The sequence below is a fragment of the Oncorhynchus mykiss genome, chromosome 27 (genome assembly GCF_013265735.2).
Source record: "Oncorhynchus mykiss isolate Arlee chromosome 27, USDA_OmykA_1.1, whole genome shotgun sequence".
Lineage (NCBI taxonomy): Eukaryota > Metazoa > Chordata > Actinopteri > Salmoniformes > Salmonidae > Oncorhynchus > Oncorhynchus mykiss.
The window spans coordinates 40,892,188-40,907,313 of record NC_048591.1 but is presented as its reverse complement, the minus strand read 5'-3'; the positions used below and the strand labels follow the sequence as shown (position 1 = coordinate 40,907,313).

Below are 15,126 nucleotides of genomic sequence, written 5' to 3'. Positions count from 1 at the left end.
TCAGGAAGATGATGTAACACTTCGGAGCGAAGTTGCAGAGCAGTAACCCAAAGCTGGAACTAAGATGTCGAATATCGCCACAGCGTCTAAGTATCTACCAGGAGAGCTGACGTAGTCAGGGACGAATGAAATCCACACACCACAGAAGATCAGCATGCTGAAGTTGATGAGCTTGTCCTCGTTGAAGTTGTCTGGGAGTTTCTTGGCCAGGAAGGCTAAGAGGAGACAGAGGGAGGCCAGCAGGACGATGTAGCCCAGCACCAGAGAGAAACTGACCACAGAGCCAACCTCACACTCGAGGATGACTTTTGACCCCTTGAGGCCTAGGTCACGGTAAGGCACGGGAGGGCTCACGGACAGCCACACTGCACAAATGATCACCTGTGTTTACAAACACAATTACAAACACAATTTACTTGTCTTATAAGTTATTGATTAGTTAGAAACAGGAAGCTCAGCTCCGAGTTGTTTGCCCACACCTGGAAGGGTTACACATACATGGTACCGTATTAGAATACTCAATATGATCCCATTTAACACTTTAATAAAGGTCTTACCAGAGGGGTGTTGCGGTGGTACACAAAGAACACAAACACAACACGGCAACAGTGGTCAGGGTGACGCCCATGACGTCGTTGAAGGAGAGGAACTCGAGCTGACAAAGGACCAGGCGGTCCGATGGCTGTTGGACCAGAACTCCAGAGGACAGTGGTCACATTGCATAGAGCCTGCGAGATTTAACTCATTACTATAATGATTGAAAAGCATCATTACTCATTCAGTCTAATAAGTCTTAATCTGCTGAGTGTAGGGGGCAGTATTTTGATTTTTGGATGAAAAATGTACCCAAATTTAACTGCCTATTTCTCAGGCCCAGAATCTAGAATATGCATATAATTCAGATTAGGATAGAAAAGACTAAAGTTTCCAAAACGGTCCAAATATTGTCTGTGAGTATAACAGAACTGAAAATAGAACTGATAACAGAACAAAACCTGAGGAACATTCAACCAGGAAGTGGCCTCTATTTGGAATGCTCCATGTTCCATTGAATGCCTTCCCTCCATTTAAAGGGATATCAACCAGATTCCTTTTCCTATGGCTTCCCCATGTTGTGAACTTTAGACATAGTTTCAGGCTTTTATTTGTAAAAAATTAGCGAGAAAGATCACATCGCGTCAGTGTATCCAGAATTTTGCTTGCGCAACAGTTTGGAGCAGCCATTGTGTCTCTCTCTCTTATTGACAAAGCTAAAGTCCCGGTTGATATACTATCGATGATATATTGAAAAAACAACCTGAGGATTGATTATAAAAAATGTTTGACATGATTCTGTGGACATTACGGATACTATTTGGAATTTTCGTCTGCGATGTCGTGATCGCTCGAGCCTATGGATTTCTGAACATAACGCTCCAAACAATGGAAGTATTTTGGATATAAAAATAATCTTTATGGTACAAAAGGAACATTTATTGTGAGTGCAAACATCCGAAGATCATCAAAGGTAAGCGATTTAATTTATTGCTTTTCTGACATTCGTGACCAATCTACTTGGCGGCTAGCATTTTGTAATATTTTGTCTACTGAGAGAGATGTTCTTACATAAACGCTTGGATAGCTTTCGCCGTAAAGCTTTATTGAAATCTGACACGCCAGGTGGATTAACAACAAGCTAAGCTGTGTTTTGTTATATTGCACTTTCACTTGCAATTTCATGAAAATGAACTATTTTTAGTAATTTAATTTTAATTTGGCGCGCTGCAATCCAGCTGATGTTGACGTAAATGATCCCGCTAACGGGATGGGTGCATCAAGAAGTTTTAAGTAATCATTAACACACAACAGACTGTGGGAATAACCACACGCCTCAGTGATGTGAGATGGCCGATATTCAGTAGACTGACCTGTGGTGTTGCTGACCTCTCCCTCAGCACAGGAGATGCAGTCGAAGCAGCAGACAGGCTCCCCCTTCCTCCTGGCTACACGGGTGTCTGGGGGACAGCTGTCACTGCACACTGACACAGGCACCTGTACATGCCATGTAAATCATTTCATTTGAACAAAACCATTCACTTCATGTTTTAAAAATCGTCTTTCTTACCGTATTAGATCCTGTGTTCCACTGGATGGCTGATTGGTTGATGAGGAGATTGGACCAAAATACACAGCCAATTGTGACAAGTTTGAGCGACTCCTGGGGTGTGGCCTGCCAGTACACAAGGTCGTACACAGCAGGGATGTCCGCGCCCCTGAAGTGGAAGGGCTCCCCAAGTGGAGTGGTGAAGTTAACTTGGTTCAGGTGCTGCAACAGCTTGGAGGAGAGGAGACACAAACATGACCATTACACTGTTAATATGATGTAATAACTCAAAACATATCCCAATAGTGACTATTAAGTGGACATGCATTTTTTATGATATTAAATAACAAAAAGGATTACATTGGCATGACGAATTCAATGCAGCATACACAGCCAGGTACACGTTATAGGTTATTCTCAGCTGGGAGGTTTCTGTGAAGGGGCTCTGTATCCCCTCCAGAGTCTCGTCTCCACTGCAAGAGGCCAGGCGTGGACGAGGGGAACTGGAGGTGGGAGGAGGGGTGTGTGGTAGTGACACAGAGGGTGTTGGAGGAAGGGGAGAGGGGAGCAGAGAAGTGCAAGGGCATGTGCTGCTCCAGGGCTACACCCAAACTCCGTTTCCCAGAGTTCCTTCAACAGGACATCTCCGGGACGACAAGAGGGGTGGAGAATTCGAAGGTGAGCAGCAGACTTCGTGAAAATTAATATTTGTGTCATCTCAAAACTTTTGGACACGACTGTAAATTAAATTCTGCATTTATTTGTTTTGTAAACTGAGCAAGAATTTATAAAGTCAAAGTTAAAATTCGAAGTAAAACTAAAAAATACTTTTATGGCCCGACGATCATAGTCATTTTCTACAGCGATAGCCCCGACACAGGTCCATGAGTGTACAAAATATTAGAAACACTTTAAATTGGATCCCCTTTTGCCCTCAAAACAGACTCAGTTCGTTGGGGCATGGACTCTACAAGGTGTCGAAAGCGTTCCACAGGGATGCTGGTCCATGTTGACTCCAATGATTCCCACAGTTGTTCAAGTTGGCTGGATGTCCTTTGGGTGGTGGTTCATTCTTGATACACATGGGTAACTATTGAGCGTGAAAACCCCAGCAGCACTGCAGTTCTTGACACAAACCGGTGTGCCTGGCACCTACTACCATACCACGTTCACAATATTTTGTCTTGCACATTCACCCTCTGAATGGCCAATATACACAATCCATGTATACATTTTCTCAAGGCTTATTTTTTTAAATCATTCTAACCAGTCTCCTCCCCTTCATCTACACTGATTGAAGTGCCATCAAGAACAGATCTTAGCTTTCACTTGGATTCACTTGGTCAGTCTATGTCATGGAAGAGCAGGTGTTCCTAAAGTTTTGTCCACTCAGTATATAACCTGGTTGTTGAGAGAGAGACTAAGGACACAATGACATCAATATGTTTATTATGAAGTACTAAATAACCTCAAAAATGGTCTCAGTAAATACTAGACTATCTGAAATATGATCAATTCAAGTTTTATGGCAATTGTTCTAGCCATTGCACTTCCAGGTTGTGTGGAGAGAGACTGACCACAGACACAGAGTGGCTGGCCCCAGGGTCCTGGCCAGAATGATGGTGTCACGACTTCCGCCAAATTCGGGTCCTCTCTTTGTTCGGGGGGCGCAAGGCGGTCGGCGTCGCCGGTCTTTTAGCCTTCGTCGATCCACTTTTCATTTTCCATTTGTTTTGTCTTGTTTTTTTCACACACCTGGTTTCAATTCCCTCATTTACTTGTAGTGGATTTAACCCTCTGTTCCCCCGATGTCTTTGTGTGGGATTGTTTATTGTGCTTGTGCACATTCCCCGGGAGCGCACAACGGGTTATTTTGTGCCCATTTTCTTTGTTGTTCTGGATGCAGTTGGTTTTGCTTAATACATCTCTGGTTATTACCCAGTTCTGCTCTCCTGCACCTGACTTCTCTGCCGCAAATTACTCACCCCGCTACAGCATCCCACACCTCAACATATGAGTCAGCAGAAGCAGGTGCCCCTGGAAAAGGGGTGGAGGATCGCATCCGGGGGCATGCGGCGATGCGCCACCATTTCGGTGGCGCCATGGACCGCGTTGTCCAAACCATAGACCGCTGGGAGAGAGAGGGAGTTCCTCCAGCACCTCCGCCAGCACAACCGGGGTCTCCACTACTCGCTCCCCCTTCAACCGGTCCCAGTGGGATTCGTCTCACCCTTCACAGGGAGTATGATGGGACGGCTGCACGCTGCCAGGGTTTCCTGTTGCAGCTCGACCTCTACCTGGCAACCATCCACCCGGCTCCTTCAGGCCTGACTTCTCTGTCCAGGGGAAGGGCGAGACAAAGGTGTCCGCCCTCGTCACGTGCCTCTCTGGGAAAGCCTTGGATTGGGCCAACGCCATGTGGGGAGCAGGAGATGCGGCGCTGGACAATTTCTAGGATTTCACTCCCCGCTCCCGGGCAGTCTTCGACCCGAGGGTAGAGTGGCGGGTAACGTCTCTTCCATCTGAGGCAGGGGACGAGGAGCGCCCAGGAGTTCGCCATGGATTTTCGGACCCTGGCCCCCGGCGCGGGGAGGAACAATAGGGCCCTGGTCGACCACTATCGTTGCAGTTTGCACGAGGACGTCCGCTGGGAGTTGACCTGCAGGGACACCACCTTCACCTTCAACCAGCTGGTGGACCTGTCCATTCGGCTGGATGACCTGCTGGCTACCCGCAGACGTTCAGTTCTGTCGGTTCCATCCCCCAGCACCACCGCTTCTGTGCCCATGGAGCTGGGAGGTGCTGTGCGTAGGGAGACAGGAGAAGGTTCCGTCTTGTGAACCATCTGTGGCTGCAGAGGTCACACTGCCGGTCGGTGCCGGGTTGGTTCCTCTGGGAATCGAGGCAGCAGGTAGGGCACTCTGGCGTCATCCCAGGTGAGCCGGCACCATTCTCACCGAGAGCCCTCTGTTGCTCACATGTTTTTGTATGTTACTTTTCCAGAGTTTTCCCCGCATTCCCAGCATTAAACACTCGTCGATTCAAGCGCGGCTGGGAATTTTATAGACAGATCGTTCGCCCTTAGTTTAGGGATCCCCATTGTTCCCGTGGCTGTGCCCTTCCCCGTTCACGCTTTAGACAGTCAACCATTAGGGTCAGGGTTGATTAGGGAGGCCACCGCTCCTCTGGATATGGTGGCGCAGGGGGGTCACATGGAGAGAATCAGTCTCCGCCTTATTGACTCTCCAGTGTTTCCCATGGTGCTAGGCCTACCCTGGTTAGCTTGTCATGACCTCACTGTTTTACGGCAACAGAGTGCTCTCACGGGGTGGTCACGAGAGTGCTGGGGGAGGTGTTAGGGATTTCCGTAGGTGCTACTATGGTGGAAAGACCAGACAAGGTCTCCACCGTGCGCATTCCCCCTGAATATGCCGATTAGGCTCACGCCGTCTCCAAAATGAAGGCGACTAAATTACCACCCCATCGACGGGGCTATTGTGCGATAAATCTCCTGGTAGACGCTGCACTTCCCAGGAGTCATGTGTATCCCCTGTCACAGGCGGAGACGGCGGCTATGGAAACATATGTCTCCGAATCGCTGCGTCACGGGTAAATTCGGTCCTCCACTTCACCAGCCTCCTCAAGTTTATTTTTTGTGAAGAAGAAGGAGGGAGGTCTGCGCCCGTGTATTGACTATCGAGGTCTAAACCAGATCACGATGAGGTACAGTTAACCGCTACCACTTATCGCCACAGCGATTGAGTCAATGCACAGGGTGCGTTTCTTCACCAAAGTAGATATCAGGAGTGCTTACAACCTGGTGCGTATCAGGGAGGGAGACGAGTGGAAGACGGCGTTCAGTACGACCTCAGGGCATTATGAGTACCTCGTCATGCCGTACAGGTTGATGAATGCTCCATCAGTCTTCCAAGCCTTTGTAGACGAGATTTTCAGGTTCCTGCACCGGCAGGGTGTAGTGGTGTGTATTGATGACATTCTATACTCCGCTACACGCGCTGAGCATGTGTTCCTGGTGCTCAGGGTGCTTGGTTGAATTTTGGAGCATGACCTGTACGTCAAGGCTGAGTAATGCCTGTTCTTCCAGCAGTCCGTCTCCTTCCTAGGGTACCACATTTCCACCTCGGGGGTGGAGATGGAGAGTGACTGCATTTCAGCCGTGTGTAATTGGCCGACTCCCACTACGGTAAAAGAAGTGCAGCGGTCCTAGAGTTTGCCAATTACTACCGGTGGTTTATCCAGGGTTTTGGTCAGGTTGCGGCTCCCATTACCTCACTGCTGAAAGGGGGTCCGGTACGTTTGCAGTGGTCGGCTGAGGCGGACAGAGCTTTTGGTTACCTGAGGGCTCTGTTTACCTCGGCTCCCATGCTGGCCCTTACGGATCCCTCTTTGGCATTCATAGTGGAGGTGGACGCGTCCGAGGCTGGGATAGGAGCTGTGCTCTCTCAGCGCTCGGCTACACCAACGAAGCTCCGCCCCTGTGCCTTCTGAAGGAGTGGAGACATTGAGGGGGCTAAACACACTTTTCTCATCTGGATGTACCACCGCAATCTGGAGTATATCCAGGCAGCGAGGAGATTGAACCCTCGCCAGGCAAGGTGGGTCATGTTTTTCACCCATTTTGTTTTTTCCATTTCCAACAGACCAGGTTCCCAGAACGTGAAGGCAGACGCACTGTCCCAGCTGTATGACACAGAGGAGTGGCCCATGGATCCCACTCCCATACTCCTGGCCATTACGTGCACCTGCCCAGTGGGAAGCTACACCCCTTACCCGTTCCACAGAAGCCTTGGAAGCACCTGTCGGTGGATCTCCCCCCTCACAGGGAAAGACCACAATCCTGGTTGTTGTGGATCGGTTCTCTAAGTTCTGCCGTCTCCTCCCTCTGCCCGGTCGCCCTACGGCCCTACAGACTGCGGTGGCCTTGTTTAAGCATGTCTTTCAGCACTACAGGGTGTCTGACGATATATTGTCTGATCGAGGTCCCCAGTTCACTTCCAGGGTCTGGAAGGCATTCATGGAACTTCTGGGGGTCTCGATCAGCCTTTCCTCTGGGGTTCATCTTGAGAGTAATGGGCAGGTGGAGAGAGTGAACCAGGATGTGGGCAGGTATCTGCGGTCGTATTGCCAGGATCAGCCGGGTCAGTGGGCGAGGTGGCTCATAACTCGCTCTTCCACACCTCCACTAACCTCTCCACCTTCCAGTGCGTATTGGGGTACTAGCCGGTTCTGGTGCCTTGACATCAGAGTCAGACCGAGGTTCCTGCGGTGGACACCTGGTTCAGGCGTGCGGAGGAGACATGGGATGCAGCCCATGTTCACCTCCAGCAGGCCGTGCTGCGCCAGAAAGCCAGCGCAGACCGTCACCACAGTGAGGCCCCGGTGTTCGCACCGGGTCTGGGTCTGGCACCTCGGCAGTGATTCTGGTTCATCTCAATCGCTCGTTAGTGTTGATTTCAGAATGTCCATTTGGTGATGTTTTTTCACTATAGAATCATATTGCAAATGCGCGTGCATTGTTGTGCAACTTGTAACCCAAAAATAAAAATATGGTGATTTTATTATGTCCATTTGTTTATGTTTTCTTACTTTTGCAAAGTCACTGTGCATTTGCAATATGGTTCAATGGGCATGTACGAATTTGGCATGCTCAAAATTCAAACTATACTTTGCTCAAACTATACTTTTGTCAACTTGTATTATCACATTTTTTTTATTTTTTTTACTTGTGCATAAGGCACATGTTTTGTCCATTTGCAATATGAATTCATAGGAAGTCACAAGTCAAACTCAAAAGTCAATTTTTTGGGGGGCCAAAATTGACTGAACTGATGATCTCGGGATGGTCGGGCAGTGATAGTTGTTCATTTCCATCACTCGTTGTGTTGATTTCATCATGTCCATTTGGTGATGTTTTTTTCACTATAGAATCATATTGCAAATGCACGTGCATTTGCAATATGTTTCAATGGGCATTTACCATCACGAATTTGTCATGATATAAAAATCCTGCAGGAATGTGAAATTGACTGGCCCGATGAACTCGGGATGGCTTTGCAGTGATTCTGGTTCATCTCAATCGCTCGTTAGGGTTGATTTCAGAGTGTCACTTTGGTGATGTTTTTTCACTATAGAATCATATTGCAAATGCACGTGCATTGTTGTGCAACTGGTAACCCAAAAATAAAAAAATTGTGATTTCATTATGTCCATTTGTTTATGTTTTCTTACTTTTTCAAAGTCACTGTGCATTTGCAATATGGTTCAATGGGCAGGTACCATCACGAATTTGTCATGCTATAAAAATCCTGCAGGAATGTGAAATTGACTGGCCGATGAACTCGGGATGGCTTTGCAGTGATTCTGGTTCATCTCAATCGCTCGTTAGGGTTGATTTCAGAATGTCACTTTGGTGATGTTTTTTCACTATAGAATCATATTGCAAATGCACGTGCATTGTTGTGCAACTGGTAACCCAAAAATAAAAAATCTGGTTGTAAATGCATTTACCGGGACTCCTATTGTCCATGCCCGCTATGGGAGTACCCTACTACGTCCCTCTATCCATGGGGGCCGTCCTGAGTGCTTTATGGACAGTTTAAAATATGACGATGGATGCAGATTGTGATTTTCCTCCGTGCAACTGGTGATCTGAAATGTGCATCTGGTAACCCGAAAATTAAAATACTGTTTTAAATACATTTACCGGGACTCCTAGTGTCCATGCCCGCTATGGGAGTACCCTACTACGGCCCTCTATCCATGGGGGCCGTCCTGAGTGCTTTATGGACTGTTTAAAATATGACGATGGATACGCATTGTTTTCATGATTTCATTATGTCCATTTGTTTATGTTTTCTTACTTTTTCAAAGTCACTGTGCATTTGCAATATGTTTCAATGGGCAGGTACCATCACGAATTTGTCATGCTATAAAAATCCTGCAGGAATGTGAAATTGACTGGCCCGATGGACTCGGGATGGCTGGGCAGTGATTCTGGTTCATCTCAATCGCTCGTTAGGGTTGATTTCAGAATGTCACTTTGGTGATGGTACCTCACTGTTTAAACATATTGCAAATGGACAAGAGTCAAGTGGACAAGAGTCCATCAGTCAATTAGATATCATTCTGACACCAAACTGATACAAACTGACACCAAACCCACTTTTTCCAACTCGTTTAGTAGCCAACTATTACATACTTCAGAGCTGGCCCAAAATTTACAACGCCTTCGGTTCAAACCATTAAAAAAACATAAAACACGTAGTTACGTTCTAGCTGCGGGTCCATTTCTTATGTTATGTGTTGGCCTAGCTGAGGCGACCCCGAATACCAAGTTTTGGCTCGATAGGTCATTTGGTGTCCAAGAAAACCCCTAATTGGTGCTGAAAATCCACTATTTTCCATGACTTACTACGGGGTCCTTGAATGAGCTATCGGACAGAAACGTTGGGATCTGTCTATATGGGCCGAGACGTTCGCAATGCACCTAGTCTTGCGACTCTGGGACATTTCTAAATGTCGTCATTTTCGTGATGCAAAAATGAATAGAAGGTATTTCAAATGTACGAGGCTGTTTCTCGGTCCGAGAACCTTCTAGAACCACCTAACTCACCACACACTATCGACATGAGGTCGAGAACAGGATTCTAAAGTTACGGAACTCTAGTTCTGACGGTTCTTTTTTAGCTCGAACAAAGCTAACTATTGCAGCCACTGTCTGTCTATACGCACCCCAATACGTCCCTCCTTCCAAGTTGTGTTTTAGTGTGATTTATTTTTCCTTTGAATTTTTGGGGAAAAATGACTGATTTACAGTTCATGGGGGTTGCCTAATCACACATATGAAGTTTTGGAAAGATCAGACTTTTTTAACCCCTCGAAACAGCCCCTGAGACACCAATTATGGCACTTCCGGTTGGCACAGGAAGCTATAAATCAACACATATCCTCATTGGGGTATGCTTTTACAGAATCCTGAGTTTTAAGTCCTTACGTTAAGAACTGACTGATTTACACAGGGTTGAATGCACTATGTCTATCAAACTGCAGGCAGGGTATGGGTAAACACTTTTAGGGTGATTTTAACCACTTCCGGTTGGTCCAGGAAGCTTAGAATCAACACAGGTAGACCTCATAGTGGCCTGATGGACTGGTACCGAAGACAGGTTCATACGGCATTCATAACCCATATAGGCTTCAGGTTGAATTTAGGGGTGCAGGCAATGTATTCCTATGGGGAGAGATGTCACTGTAATCTGTGAGATCAAAAAACCCTGTTTTACTGTTAAGGGTTAATGCCACACGGTCAAGGTTAGGCTTGCACAGATCGTGAGGACCTTAGGAACATTCCTGTGGTGAAATGTTTCTTCTCACCCTAATGGTCCTCTCACTGTCACCCAAAATCAAATGACGTTGTGGGGCAGGCTTCATTTTGGGCCTACTTTTCTAATGGTCGCTGCGCTTAGACCGAGCGAGCTACGGTCAAGCGGGATAGCTCGTTGAACTCGGCACAGTCTGGAGACTATGGTGATGCAATTTTTTGTGTTGATTTCAGAATGCCATTTTGGTGATGGTCCCTCTCCGTTTAAACATATTGCAAATGCACAAAAGTCAACTAGCAAGTCAGTGTCCATCAGTCAATTAGATGTCATTATGACACCAAACTGATATCAATTGACACCAAACCCACTTTTTCCTACTCATTTAGAAGCCAACTATCACATATGTCAGAGCAGGCCCATAATTCACAGCGCCTTCAGTTTAAAACATAATAAAAAGGTAAAACACATAGTTACGTTCTAGCTGCGGGTCCAGTTCGGACATTATGTGAAGGCCTATGTGAGGCGACCCCGAACCCCGAGTTTCGGCTCGATAGGTCCTTCGGTGCCCGAGTAAAATCCTAATTGGTGCTGAAAATCCACTTTTTTCCATGCCTTGCTACGGGGTCCTTGAACGAGCTATCGGACATAAACGTTGGGGTCCGTCTCTATGGGCCGAGCCGGTTTCAATGCACCTAGCCTTGCGTCTCTGAGACTTTTCTAAACGTCGTCATTTTCGTAATGGTCAAAATGAATTGAAGGTATTGCAAATGTACGAGGCTGTTTCTCGGTCCGAGAACCTTCTAGAGCCACGTAACTCACCACGCACCATCGACCGGAGGTCTAGAACAGGTTTCTAAAGTTTCGGAACTCTAGGTCTGACGGTTCTTTTTTAGCTCGAACAAAGCTAACTATTGCAGCCACTGTGTGTCTCTATGCACCCCAATACGTCCCTCCTTCCAAGTTGTGTTTTAGTGTGATTTATTTTTCCTTTTAATTTTTTGGGGAAAAATGACTGATTTACAGTTCATGGGGGTTGCCTAATCACATATATGAAGTTTTGGACAGATCTGACTTTTTTAACCCTTCGAAACAGCCCCTGAGACACCAATTATGGCACTTCTGGTTGGCACAGGAAACTATAAGTCAACACATATCCTCATTGGGGTATGCTTTTACAGAATCCTGAGTTTTAAGTCTTTACGTTAAGAATTGACTGATTTACACAGGGTTGAATGTACTATGTCTGTCAAACTGCAGGCAGGGTATGGATATACACTTTTAGGGTGATTTTAACCACTTCCGGTTGGTCCAGGAAGCTTAGAATCAACACAGGTAGACCTCATAGTGGCCTGATGGACTGGTACCGAAGACAGGTTCATACGGCATTCATAACCCATATAGGCTTCAGGTTGAATTTAGGGGTGCAGGCAATGTCACTGTAATCTGTGAGATCAAAAAACCCTGTTTTACTGTTAAGCGTTAATGCCACACGGTCAAGGTTAGACTTGCACAGATCGGGAGGACCTTAGGAACATTCCTGTGGTGGAATTTTTCTTCTCACCCTAACGGTTCTCTCACTGTCACCCAAAAGCAAATTACATTGTGGGGCAGGCTTAATTTTGGGCCTACTATTCTAATGGTCGCTGCGCCTAGACCGAGCAAGCTACGGTCAAGCGGGATATCTCGTTGAACTCGGCACGGCCTAGGGATTATGGTAATGCCATTGCCTGCTCTCTGTGTCTTTAAGCACCGCACTTTTTCACTCCATCCTTGCTGTGTGTGTGTGTGTGAGAGCTTTTCTTTGACATCTGCTGGGAGAAATGACTGACTTACAGTTTATGGGGGTTGCCTAATCACACATGAAGTTTTGAAAAGATCTGACCTTTTTAACCCTTGGAAACAGCCACTATGACACCATTTAAGGCACTTCTGGTTGGCACAGGAAGCTATAAATAAACTCATATCCTGATTGGGGTATGCCTTTACATAATCCTGAGTTTTAAGTCTTTACGTTAAGAACTGAGTTATTTACGGAGGGTTTAGTATGTGTGTGTTATTTCAGAAAATCATAGAAAATCACAGAAATCTCGCAGAGCTCCGCAGCACACTTTAAAAAGATTTGTATGAACACCCTGCAACTGGATCTGTAACTGTTGAAAAAAAATGCCTATTTGTGAACATCACCAATTTGTCATTGTACCATTTCTCTTAAATGACGATAGATAAATGGCTGGTTCTTTTTTTATTGACACCGGAGGCTCCTTGACTTTGACCTGAAGTGGAAAAATAATTTCTCTATTTCCATTTTGGACCTTTAATCCCAGAAAAATGGCCATAACTCAAAAACCGTTGAGACCTAGACGCCATCTTGTTCGGGGCCAACTGCTCATTATGCCAAACCTACGCTCACCAAGTTTCAGCTTCGAAATATTTTCCGTTTTCGAGATAAGGCCCCGTCGTGATTTGTGATGTTTAGTCCAATTGCCATATGATTCCTTATGCCCTCTTGTGGGAATTTCCGGGATAGCGGAAAAATGGTCCAAAACTTGTTTATTTTATAAAACGGAAACCGAATGTCCGACAAAATTCATTTGATGACTTCCCGGTAGGTCCGGCCCTACCTCACGTCCCGACGCCGACCGCGAATTTTACAAACGTTTTCGGACGTCTAGTAAGGGACCGTACATTTGCAATATGGACTTTCTCACTAACCATACAGGAAATGTCAAAATGTTCCCTTAAGGTATGGAAGGGGTTACATCTATGACTAATTGCCCACCACTCCACCATGGACTTGAACAGCCTTTACGACCAGGTACATCTCTACAAGGCAGCAATCCCAACTTTTGCCAGAACCCTGAAGGACATAACCCTAAACCGTAGTCCCTGCACCTCATACAGGAGCAACAGAGAAACGGACACCCCGCCCAGACCAGCGAGACACCCTCCCAGAGCTGCAAGACCCCCTCCCGAAGGACCTGCAGCGACAGAACCCACACCAAGAGGACCTACACCCAGACCACAGCATCACCAGCCACACCCCAACCAGCTAAGACCACCCCAAGCAAACCCTGGCCTCACCCTATATATGACCCCCTATATCATACCTATGCCCCTTCTACCCACCCCATGCCCCCTGCCCCTGAGGCAAGGATCTCAACATGACAGCAGACATATGCCCAGACAGACCCAACCCCCACTATTACACCAGTCCAAGCCCCATCCTGCAACCTAAGAAGTATGTATCCGATGCTCAACATTCTTTGCTCACACCTACTGTGATGGTTCGGACCTTAACCACAAAAACAGCACTAGACACTATGGAACACAAAGCTTATACTGTCTCATCCTGGAATATACAAGGTCAGGTCAAAGAGAAGGAACCAGACATTGTCATCCTACAAGAAACATGGTTTAAAGGAGACCCGAACCACTGGTTGCCCTCTAGGTTACAGAGAGCTGGTAGTCCCATCCACCAAACTACCAAGTGTGAAACGTGGAAGAGACTAAGGGGGTATGCTAATTTGGGGGAGTGTGCAAAGCTGTCATAAATGCAAAGAGTGGCTACTTTGAAGAATCTCAAATATAAAATATATTTTGGGCAGCAGGGTAGCCTAGTGGCTAGAGCGTTTGACTAGTAACCGGAAGGTTGCCAAGCTGACAAGATACAAATCTGTCGTTCTGCCCCTGAACAGGCAGTTAACCCACTGTTCCTAGGCCGTCATTGAAAATAAGAATTTGTTCTTATCTGACTTGCCTAGTTAAATAATAATGTAGTTTTGATGTCTTCACTATTATTCCACAATATAGAAAAATAGCAAAAAGAAACAAAAACCCTTGAATGAGTAGGTGTGTCCAAACTTTTGACTCAAATACAAATCTTAGATTCAGCTATTAAAGACTACCAGAACCAACTGGATTCTCCAATTACATTAAATGAACTACAGGACAAAATACAATCAATAACAACCCAAAAAGGCCTGCGGGGTTAATGGTATACTAAATGAAATGATAAAATATACAAACCACAAATTCCAATTGGCTATATTTAAACTCTTTAACCTCATCCTTTGCTCGGGAAAATTCCCCAATATTTGGAACCAAGGACTGATCACCCCAATCCAGAAAAGTGGAGACCAATTTGACTCCAATAACCTCTCTAGGGTATGTGGGATGCTACCATCCCACCTGGCCAACATCCGGTGAAACTGCAGAGCGCCAAATTCAAAAACAGAAATACTCATAATAAAAATTCATAAAACATACAAGTGTTGTGCATCGGCATAAAGATAAACTTCTTGTTAATCCAACCGTTATGTCAGATTTCAAAAAGGCTTTACGGCGAAAGCATACCATGTTATTATCTGAGGACAGCGCTCAGCGCACAAAACATTACAAACAGTTACCAGCCAAGTAGAGGAGTAACAAAAGTCAGAAATAGCGATAAAATTAATAACTTACCTTTGATGATCTTCATATGGTTGCACTCACAAGACTCCCAGTTACACAATAAATGTTTGTTTTGTTCGATAAAGTCATTCTTTATATCCAGTAATCTATTTGCGCGAAGGCAGTCAAAACAGTCAGACGAAAAATCCAAAAAGTATCAGTAAACTTTGTAGAAACATGTCAAACGAAGTTTATAATCAATCCTCAGGTTTTTTTAGTCACAATAACCGATAATATTGCAACCGGACAATA

At 45.8% G+C, this 15,126-nt stretch overlaps 1 pseudogene; it reads right to left on the bottom strand.

The window, feature by feature from the left end:
• Window positions 1-2,800, bottom strand: LOC118944684 (annotated as a pseudogene).
• Between the last annotated feature and the right edge of the window lie 12,326 nt (window positions 2,801-15,126).